The following is an 11,928-nucleotide window of genomic DNA, read 5'->3' as shown; positions in this document are numbered from 1 at the left end:
TGAAGGAGTGCATTCAGATCAAACTTATTTCCTACCTTATTTTTAGGAAAAAACGTAGTCATCAGATGGAGATCAATGAGGGACCGATATATTCGAGACTTTCATAAGGAGCAAAGCATTCCAAGTGGCTCCGGTGCTACAAGGCGAAATACATACAGATACATGAATGCCTTGGATTTTCTGAGACGATGTGCACAACTTTGTTTGTACGTATTTTCAAATTTTTTATATTTTTTAAAAATCATAAAACATACTTTGATTTTTACACACTCTACCTTTTGGTTCTAGAACTGTTGGCAGTCCTCGTGATCTGATACCGGAGGGAGCAACAGAGGACACACAAGCAGAGACAACTGAACCACGTTCAGAGACTCCCGATCTGGTGTCAACAGCCGACAATCCCACACAGACAAATGCTGCAACATCTTCCACCAATATTGGGAGAACTTTTAGTAGTCTGCTAAAGCCTTGTAGATCTGGTAGAAGACGTCCACAGGTGTGGGAGGACCTGATAAGGGTCACCAGGGATGCATTGTTAACTGTTAATGTGAGACTAGAAAAATTGAAAGAAGAGTTCTTGGCCCGTATAACGCGCCTAGAATCCAATGCTACCTATTCTGGCCCTTTAAGTCCAACAGAATATTTTTTTAAAACAATTATTGATGATATACGCACAATGACACCAGATCAGCAGTATGAACTCTGAAATTGCATAAATAGCTAAATTTGTGAGATATTGCAGCGTCAAAACCAACCATTCAGAGGCTCATTGCCACAGCCCTATTATCAACCAAGATCCGAGCAACAATCTTTTGCACCATCTTATTCACAGCCCCACCCATATGCTCAGCCCATTTCCCATCAGACAAGTTTCCAACAGTCTGGGTCATGTGTACAACCCATGTCCCATCAACAGACATTTCGTCCCATATCCCAACCCCAGAATTACCATACTCCCCCCATGCCTCCTGCACCACGTTTATTTTCCAGTACCCAGTCTTTAGAAATGCAAGCAAACCCACTCCCCTTGTTTGAGTACCACAATCCTCAAAGCAGCTCACTGGCTCAAACAACCACAAGGTCACTGTCCGATTCTCCAGCCAGTGCCCGAGCAAACTCCTTCGCCTCCACCTCCAAGTTGCCACTCCACACCATGCCAAATCTTGGCTGAAGCCTCTCCGCATTCCACCACCTCATCCGTAACCTCTCCAAACCCTTCAACTCCACCTTCTTTCCCCACCCCTACCACACCACTAACCCACCATGTCCAATCTTTTTCTGATTCCTATTCCCTTCAAACGCCAAATCCCTTTGACAACTGTACACGTCAAGAAAACCAATCCGTACGTCGCAATGCAAGTGACAGAGCAACAATGGTCAGACAGGGGTTGGAAAATCCTTTTCAAAGATACTACTAGTAGCCCAGACTCTCTGCTCTAGCCAAAGTCCCCATGAAACAGAAGACATCACACTTTGGCTAGAGCAGAGAGTCTGGGCTCCCCTCTCCCCTGAGTGCTTTGCAACCAATGTCCACAGCTACAAACTTGTACTGGGCATCAGCTATGGCCATCAGAATGGCTGAGAAGTACTTCTTATAGTTGTAAAATTGAGAGCCGGTGTTCTGAGGCTTCTGGATTCGGATGTGCTTCCCATCCACAGCACCAACACAGTTGGGAAACTGTGTAATTTCAAAGAATTTTTCTGCGATGTCCATCCATTGCTGTGTGGAAGGATGTGGAATGAAGTCCTCTCGTAGAGAGTCCCACAGGGCCTTGCACGTGTCCCGCACGATTCCAGAAATGGTGGATTTTCCAAGTCGGAACTGGAAATGCAGAGAAGAAAAGCTCTCTCCTGTGGCAAGATATCTGTAATGAAAAAAAAAAAGGTTGAGTAAAAATAAAAAAATGTATTTTTGGATATTTAATTGCATACCTCAAAGTAACCATTATGCGCTCTTCTGGAGAAACGCTGCTGCGGAAGCTGGTGTTCTGTCGCTGGATGTTTGGACCCACACACCAAAGAAGATCCTCAAAACTTGACCTCGACATCCTTAAGTAGTCAAAGAACTTCTGGGGGTCTCTGCATAGTTCCACATAAAGGGTTGCATAGGTACCACGGGTCATCTGGCAGGAAGTGATTGGGTGAACCCAAAAACGTTGTCCAGATCGTCTCTTCATAGCACGCCGACACTTTTTCATCCGGATCATCATGGTGTTGAAGCTGTAAAGCAAATGGGAAGGCAATATTTTGGCAAAAAAAAGGCAGTCAAAGTCAAGACAGCAGAATAGGGCCACCTCTCTCTCTTTGCTTGATCTTTAGACTAGCCTTCATTCCAAAAAGCCTTCTTTTATAGCCTCCTGGGAAGAAAGGGGAGGAGCTGAAAAAAAAACACCACAGTGAAAAACGGACACAAACGGAATTACAAACGGATGACAACGGAAGCAAACGGATGGCAAGCTTCCGCTAATTTTGCTAAAGTAAACGGATACACTAACAATTTTTGCTATCCGTTTGCATCCGTTCGCATCCGTTAGCAAATCTGTCTTTGGCTATCCGTTTACCAAAAAAGAACGGATCCGTCAGTTTCATGTAAAAACGCTAGTGTGGCCGAGCCCTAAGCCGCATGGGCAAGTCAGAAGATAAACTAAAAAACTTGAGGAGCAGGTGTTTGATCGTATAGGTTTCGTTAGTAGTATGACTCCTGAATGTTTTGGTAGGGTGGATGTTGTCACAGAACTTGCATCTAGAAATGTGACATTTTTGGCTACCAATTGACTCATTAGGTATATGTGTAGTATTCGGATTGTTGTTAGTTTGACATAATTTACTAGGTGCAATGATACTTTTAAGGGTTCTAGCACATCGGAACAGGAGCTTGGGTTGAGGTGGAATGCACTGTTTGATGTAGGGATCGTTAAGTAAGAAATTGCAATGCTTCTGTAGGATATTCTCAAGTATCTTCCTGTTGTTATGTTGTTTTTATGTCGTCAAAAAGCATGTGCTGTATTTATTATTCAAAAAAGGATCTGTCCTGCAAAAAAGGACATTCCATTTGGGAAAGCTGTTTGGCTCTTCCACATGCTGCTGTAACAACACTTTTCGGATATCCTTTCGCAATGAATCTGGAGGTTAGAATGTTGCTTTGTTCTTCATAGTCTGAGTTGTTAGTACAATTTCTACCTATCCTTTTAAATTGACTGAAAGGGATATTATTCTTCCAGTTTCTGGCATGGGCATGTTTGTAATTCAGATAGCTGTTGCTATTAGCTTTCTTAAAGAAAGTTTTTGTAACAATTTTACTGTCTAATATACTTATGTCTAAGTCCAGATACTCTATATGTGTGAATGAGCAAGTACCAGTAAATGACAACCCCCACAAGTTTTAATTCAGACTAGATATAAAGCAGTTTGCTTCTGTCTCAGTCTCATTCCAAATTATGATCAAATCATCAATATATCTTTTAAATAAAACAAATCTGTGTCTGCCAGGATGTATTTTGATGGATAACATTTTTTTTTAAATTCACCAATATACAGGTTTACATAACTTGGTGCAAAGCGTGTACACATGGCCGTTCCTCTTATTTGCTGGTACAGTTGACTTTCAAAAGAAAAAATGTTGTGTGTAAGTATAAATTCTATTCCATCTAAGATGAACTGTTTTTGTAAGGGGTGCATGTTACTATCGCTACCTAAAATGTCAGAAATACATGAGATTCCCTTGTCATGCGGGATATTTGAATAGAGGGCTGATATGTCCAGAGTAATCCAAATGAGGTTTGGTTCCTATTGTATTTTTTGCAATTCGCCAATTAAGGCAGTGGAGTCTTTGAGGTATGAGGATAGTTGTAACATGTGCTTTTGAAGCATTAGTTCAATATAGTGTAAGAAATTACTTGTTATAGAGGAAATACCTGCAACTGAAAACCTGTAGCACAAAAAAAATTAAAGCAATGCTAAAAAGTGAATAGTAATACAGTAATAATGAAATAAATCACATAGGAAATAAAAAATACCCATAGTTCCTTTAGATCATTGTATTATAGACTTATATATACATTGAGGTGATGAATTCATCATGACAATAATTTTTACAGCTGAAGTGATCAGGGAATATCTGACAGTATATCACCATGTTCTAAAACATTTTCCATTCACAGGAGTTCATACAGTAAAATCAGAGTGTAATGCTTTATATGTAGACTATTAATCACACAGATGCCAGACTGTGAGGACATTTCTTATAAAATCCCGCCTTTCCAACTGTCTGAGCACATACACTCTAGGCTCTTGGTTATCATACAAAAAACGTAAAATAAAGCATAATAGACAAAAAAAAAAACATGATAAAGTAACAATATATAAGCACATACAGTAAGTCTATGCATTTATTCAAATGAGAAATGAACAGATAAACATAGTGTCATGATCGCGCCTGAAAAGGCATCAGTGCCACCCTCTGCTGCGAAGATTAGACCTCTGCGCCAAAGACTGCGATTTTGGCCATAATCTTTCATTTATTCTGTGTTTTGTTTGCCTTTGTTTGTGCCCTGTCTGAACTGTGTCTTATTCCTTCTGGTCTGCTAATTGTTTTCCCTGCCCCACCCGTGTCTGTTCTGCTAAGTTTCTTCTGGTCTTGTAACAGTTAACCTGCCTTTGCCTCAGTGATTGACAGCTGGTCCCTCCTATCACTTTCTGGACATGGTTCCTGGTCTCCTATTTAAGATTTCTGTTTCTGCCTGTGCCTGGCCGGTTATTGACTTAGTCTCTCCCTGCTTGTGTGGTCTGTTTTCTCCTGATTTCTGCCTTGTATCTTTTGACCTCGCTTGCTTGCTGCCTGCCCCCGACCATATTGTCTGTTTTCTGACTACTCTTTTGGATCCTGATTTTGTACCTTTGCTGCCAGACTGTTGTGACCCGGATTGCTGACCATTCTTATTGTGTTTGTCTGTCTGTCTTGTCTTTTTGTCCCACCAAGCCAGTGCAGGGACCGTCGCCCAGTTGCTGCCCTAGGGTTTAGCCTAGGGGGGCAAGTAGGTAGAGTCAGTGGGCGGGGCTGAGCTTAGGGCTCACTGTCTCTGTGTGTTTGGTGTGACGGGTCGTGACATAATAACCGGCCGTACAATATTTTTTTTACTCCTTACCTGAAGCCAGTAATGGATTCAGCACAGGAGTTTTCTGCCCGTTTTGAGGGTCTTGCTACCCTTGTTTTTGAGCTGGCCAAACAAGTCCAGATATTGGCCCAGCAGCTACCAGCTACCACGCCTGCCTCCCCAGTGGTCACGCTCAAGGAGCCTGACAAGTGTTCAGGGGACCTGAACACATTTTTGACCTTTAAAGAGGCTTGGCTTAGTCACCCCACCCCTAGCTCCTTTGAACAGGCGATTTCTCTAGCGATTTCTATTGATCGCACGCTCAGGGAACGTAAAAATACATCTAGCCAGAATTCCCCCTGTGTAATTGATGTTCCTTCCTCTGTCTCCTCTGAGCCTCTGCCTATTATGTCTTATCCTCTGGTCACCCTGGAGGAACCTTCGAAACTGGACCAAGTTAAAAGCTCCCTGGTACGCAAAGAACACAGAAGAAGGAATGGACTCTGTTTTTATTGCGGTGACAGCGGACATTTCATCAGCTTGTGTACCAAGCGTCCTGCAAGGCCAGATCATCAGCGTCCAGATAACAACCGGGATAGTTATCTGGGCGCACAGGTACTTGTGGGTGGTTTTGATGTGCATAATCCAGTTGCTGAACCTGCCAATGCTATATCTGTGGCTTCATGTAATGTGGAAGTTGGCTCTGTGTGTCCCGCCGAGGATATCATGTCTGCCAATTCGTGTAAGGTAGAAACTGGTTCAGTATATCCCACTGATTGTGCAATATCTGTGTCTTCATGTAATGCTGAATTTGGTTCTGGGACTGGTACAGATTTGAGCGGTAATGGGAGATCTGTCAGGAGACCGGTTGTCTATCACTTGGAGTCTGATTCCGATGAGTGGGAGACGGACGACGATATTTCTAGCGATGTTGAGACATGCATTGTAAGAGGTCCTTTCCCTCCTAGGTCTGGTTCATCTTGTGAGGGTCCGGAGGCCCCTCATAAAAGGGGGGGTAATGTCATGATCGCGCCTGAAAAGGCATCAGTGCCACCCTCTGCTGCGAAGATTAGACCTCTGCGCCAAAGACTGCGATTTTGGCCATAATCTTTCATTTATTCTGTGTTTTGTTTGCCTTTGTTTGTGCCCTGTCTGAACTGTGTCTTATTCCTTCTGGTCTGCTAATTGTTTTCCCTGCCCCACCCGTGTCTGTTCTGCTAAGTTTCTTCTGGTCTTGTAACAGTTAACCTGCCTTTGCCTCAGTGATTGACAGCTGGTCCCTCCTATCACTTTCTGGACATGGTTCCTGGTCTCCTATTTAAGATTTCTGTTTCTGTTTGACCTCGCTTGCTTGCTGCCTGCCCCCGACCATATTGCCTGTTATTTGACTACTTTTTTGGATCCTGATTTTGTACCTTTGCTGCCAGACTGTTGTGACCCGGATTGCTGACCATTCTTATTGTGTTTGTTTGTTTTGTCTTGTCTATTGTTTCACGTATCCAGGCCAGGGATCGCCGCCAAGTTGTCCGCTGCCATTTTAGGGCAGATTGCGGCGATTAGGTAGGGACAGTGGGAGGGGCTGAGCTCAGGGCTCACTGTCTCTGTGTGTTTGGTGTGACTGGTCGTGACACATAGAACCATTGACAAGTAGCATTTGTTACATTGTTTGAGCTGCATTATGTTAAGATCATATTCCCTCCAAGTCTATGGTATATGTTTGCTTCTACAATGAAAAGCTCCAAACATAAATTTGTCCATACCTTATAATGGCTGCAACACATGCTAATAGGGTATTGTTTTTTTTATATGTTAAGGCAGTATTTATCACAATACTTATAATTTAAATCAGGGGTGTCAAACTCAAATACACAGTGAGCCAAAATTAAAAAATTGGACAAAGTCGCGGGCCAACCATGATAACTATTGAAGCGCGAATGCGGCGGTCCTGGCACTGTCAGAGTAGTGTGCAGTGTTCCTGGCACTGTCAGTGGTGTGCGTCTCCCAGTCCTGTGCACTATGATAAATGACATGATAAATTGCTATGACATGATTACACCTAAACCCATGTAATAGCCAACCCCCCAATATTACCCCATGTAGTAGCCATCCTAACCAAAATTGACCCACATATTAGGCAGCCCTTCCAAAAGCGCCTTAATAGTAGCCAGCCCCCCAAATGTCCCATATAACAGCCAGCCCTCCCCAATAGTCTCATATAGTAGCCAGCCCCTATCTATGGGTACAGGGAAGGGGGAGGGGTAATAGGTTCTATACATATGCATTTATATTATTTTGCTCTAAGAACTTGTCTAGCCCTGTTTTGAAGCCCTCTACTGTTTTTGCTGTGACCAGATCCTGTGGTAGACTGTTCCACAGATTCACAGTTCTCATGGTAAAGAAGGCTTGTCACCTCCGGAGATTGAACCTTTTTTTCTCTAGGCGGAGGCAGTGCCCTTATGTCCTTTGAGGAAGTTTTACCTGGAACATCTTTTCCCCATATTTCTTGTAGGGGCCATTTATATATTTAAATAAGTTAATCATATCTCCCCTTAAACGTCTCTTCTCAAGACTAAACAATTTTAATACTTTTAATCTCTCCTGGTAACTAAGATGCTCCATTCCCCTTATTAGTTTAGTTGCCCGTCTTTGTACCCTCTCTAGCTCTAGGACATCCTTTTTATGAATCGGGTTCCAAAACTGGACGGCATACTCCAGATGGGGCCGCACCAAAGCTTTATAAAGCGGTAATATTATATCCCTGCATGGCTGTTTTAATACTTGAAGACACCGGGAGCCCCGAAGCAAGCAGGAGCGGGGACCCGGTGATGTATAGTCTTTAGCGGCCGGGGGGTTCACGGGCGGGCTGCGGACAAACTCGCAGCAGGGATGACCATAATTATCTATTATGCTCCCCATGTTTACCTGAGTGATTACATATTTAACCCAAATTTCCTATACATAATGGCAAATTGATACATTTCAAAACCATTAAATATTTCAGAAATAAGTTTAACAATGACTGCAATGCAATGACTGTGAAAACAATAGTCAAGAGGAGACTGAGAAAGATGTAAAAGATTCTAAATGCTGCTATTAAAAAGTGATCCTATTTTTTATCCTTTCCAAAAAAAAGGTGAAACTAAATGTTTTCTTATGTACCAAACCTCTTCAGGGAAACAAGCTTTTTAAGTACAAAAGTAAACTCTTTTTTCTTCATAAACCCATTAAAGAGTTTCTTAAAATCGCTTATATGATTGATTTCTACAAAAAAAGTTTTAATTGACCATCACACTTTAAAATGATATTTCCATAAAAAAATTTTGTTTTGTTTTGTTTTTTGTAAAGTTTTTAAATAAGCTTTAAATTTTATGATTGTGCCTGATATGGCATCAGTGCTGTCCTCTAGGGTGAAGTTTCTACCTCTGAGCCAAAGATTACGCTTTTGGCCTTCAATTCCATTCCTGTTTTTTCTGTGTCCTTTGCATCCAACTTTGCTTCAGTTATCCGTTCCAGATTTTTTAGCTCCCTGCACTTACCATTGCCCTTGCTTTGTTGCTAATTGTTTCTTCTGTGTTTTGATGGATGGTTTCTCTGCCTGAACCTATAAGCATTGAGTCCAAGACTTACAGGTATCTTGCTTCCTTTCAGTCTGGGCTCTTGATAACTTTGTACAGCTTGATTCAGCTTTTTAACTTTCAGTGTTTCTGGTTTCCTGACCTCTTTTGTCTGTTTTGTTACCATTCTTTGTCTTTTTGATTCTGCACCTTGCTTTGTCCATAGTTTACCTTGTTACTATCCCTGGCTTTTGTACATTGCTTGTCCACAGTTTTTCGTGCTGCTCTCTAATGCCTTTGTTCTCTGTTTATCTTGTTGCTATCTCTGGCTTTCGTACATTTCTACTTAGGTATTCACCTCGACCTGTTTGACCTATCTATTCTGTGGCCTGTCTTTTGCCTTTGTTTTGTCTCTTTTGCACTTATTTTAGAGCAGGGACTGCCTCCCAGTTGTTGACAGGCAATTAGGACCTGCTCTGCAAGTAGCTATGGACAGCGTGGGAGGTGCGAGCCATAGGGCCCACTTGTCCTGTGTCTTTTGGATCACCGGGGCAAAATTGATTATATGGACATCGTCTAAATAGACTTTCTGGGTTTTGCCATGTGATCAGCATTACCAGGCTTCATTGCAGGGGTTTTCCGTGTTAGAAACAATTCAATCATGTCTGAAAATCCTGATCACATGGCAAAGCCCAGTCAATCAATTAGGCTTTATTAATGTAAACAAAGTAAAAGAAAAGTGACAGGGTAATGATTTCTGCCCTAAAATAAGTGACCAGTGCAACCATGCGGTGGGGAAAGCTATTTGTATGCTGGACTGCATAGCTAGAGGTTTAACCAGTAGAAAGAGGACTGTGATCCCGCTGTATACAGCTCTCATGAGACCACATTTGGTACACTGGGGTACATTTATGAAGGCTGTGCCACTGGCGTACGCCAGCGAGAAGGCACAGATTTGTCCCTTCTCCCATGCGTACGCCAGCCATATCCCCCATAAAAAAGTAATTACTAAAAGGGCAGACTAGATGGACCAAGTGGTCTTTAAAACCTGTAACAAAAAAGAACCAACAATAAGTAACCAATAAACAACATTCAGTCCAAATCTTAAACCCTAGGACTTGTAATCCTCGGGATGTAGAACTGTATGAAAAAGTTCAAATAAACCCATCTTCGGATTGGGGAAACTGCAATAGGCCAACACTTCCACCAACTCACACTGCAATGCACAGATGAGGTGTTCCACTGATGACACAGTCATAGTTCATTGTGGTCTTGAACTGAATATAGTATCACAGTCACTTATGCTACTTCCTCCTTTGGAAAAAGAAGTACTAGTTTGATGATTGGACAGAAGAAGACTCTCACTGAACCTCCTTTACTTACTATGACTTCCACCTTACAAGTCTTCCAATGATTGCTAAGGACAACTTTAGTGATGAGACCCATAGGTCATTTATTCGGATGGGTTTCTTTATCCTTTAAAAGAACAAGGTCACCTTCTTGGAGATTAGGTTTTGAAGTCTGACATTTGTGATGGCTTTGAAGCATTTGGAGATACTCTTCCTTCTAGCAAAGCCAAAACATGTTAGATAGATGTTGAAACTGTTTCCAATGGCGTCTGTAGATGTCACTGTGGTCAAAGGTGCCTGGAGGGATAGCAGCAGTTTCAGTCTTCTGGGTAAAAAATGTTGCTGGGGTAAGGCTGCATGAAGAATTGGGGTCTGAGGATAGTGGAACTAATCTAGCAACAGCTCACACAATAGATGACCAAGTTGAGAAATGCTTAAAGTGATGTGACTTCAGCTTTACCCTTAAAGTTGCAGAAGTGTAGAGTGTGGAGTTTGTGGGCCTGATTTCTTTGTCAGATTCAGGATCAACTAGCTCAAGACATCATTAGTAAGAGTCAGACAGGGGTCTTCACACAGAAACTTTGAAGAACCACATGGAATCTAAAAGGTGCCCAATTGATGCAGGTCTTGTTCCTTAATCGCACAATAATACTGTGTGAATATAATGTCCAATATTCCTTTATTATGTAGCAATGTATGTGCTTAACAGTCACTTCGGCTTCCAGTAGCCTGTCAATGTACTTCCAATTACACCAATCTTGCTGAAGCACTTATAAATGCAAAAATGTGACTTATAATTCATATGCTTACATGAGAGTTTGACTCATGGTTTCTTGTCTCCAATATTCATTTTATTCCTGTCTTATAACTCACATGATTTTTTTGCATTGGACTGCTCGGGCTTGTGTCGGGTGTGCATAACACAAAGTGGGTGTTCCTTTCTGCTGTGACACAACGTTTCGGGGGCAGTCCCCTTACTTACTCTTGTTCCTAGATCTGCTGGGTTAAAGGGGTTATCCAGCGCTACAAAAACATGGCCACTTTTCCCCCTCTCTTGTCTCCAGTTCAGGTGTGGTTTGCAATTAAGCTCGATTTACTTCAATGAAACTGAGTTTGAAACCCCATTTAATCTGGAGACAAGAGAGGGGGAAAAGTGGCCATGTTTTTGTAGCGCTGGATAACCCCTTTAAGTTCCATGGAGATATAATGCCACTGTTCAGTGGAAAAGTTTCTGAAATGTTCCACTCGGTTGCTGATATACATATAAAATGACTTTGCTATCAGGGTAGAATATAAATAAATCAATGTAATGTGCATTTTGTCTCATACAACTTCCGCTTCTTCTACTGCTAGCACAGCTGCACAAAGCTCAAGTTGTAGTATGTAATGTGCAGGTTTTGAAGTTAGCTTGGCCTTACCTAGGACAAATCCACAATGTGGCTCATTGGTGGCTCCTGTGATCCAGTGATAGGCCACAGCAGCTATGGCTTCCACTGATGCATCAGAAAATATATGGACTGGAAGCTTTGCAATTCTTCTTAACCATGCTGGAGATATGAGTCTGTAATTTTTGCCACATATTCAGGATATCTGATAAAAATTCATGCTGAAGACTTTCAAGATTCTCTCCTAACCTTCCACATTTGTTTAACAGCAGGTTTTTTCTTGTCACTGGAGTTCACACTTGATGCAGCACACACAGGACAAGCCTGAATTACACTGAAGAGGTATAGATGTCTGCCAGCAGGTTCTATACTGTGGGAATATGAACTGTAGCTCCCAATTCACACACACAATGGGGATCTCTTAAGACACTTCAGGTAGCCGGGGGTACAGTGGTAATAGTGGTAGACTTTATCCAGATATAGATTGGAGTCATGGTTCAGCTAAAACTGCAAAGGGGAGAAAATGTCTTAAAGGAGTTATCACCTA

The sequence above is a fragment of the Dendropsophus ebraccatus genome, chromosome 2 (genome assembly GCF_027789765.1).
Source record: "Dendropsophus ebraccatus isolate aDenEbr1 chromosome 2, aDenEbr1.pat, whole genome shotgun sequence".
NCBI classification, from domain to species: domain Eukaryota; kingdom Metazoa; phylum Chordata; class Amphibia; order Anura; family Hylidae; genus Dendropsophus; species Dendropsophus ebraccatus.
The sequence above is the reverse complement of the archived record's forward strand: the minus strand, read 5'-3'. Positions refer to the sequence as shown.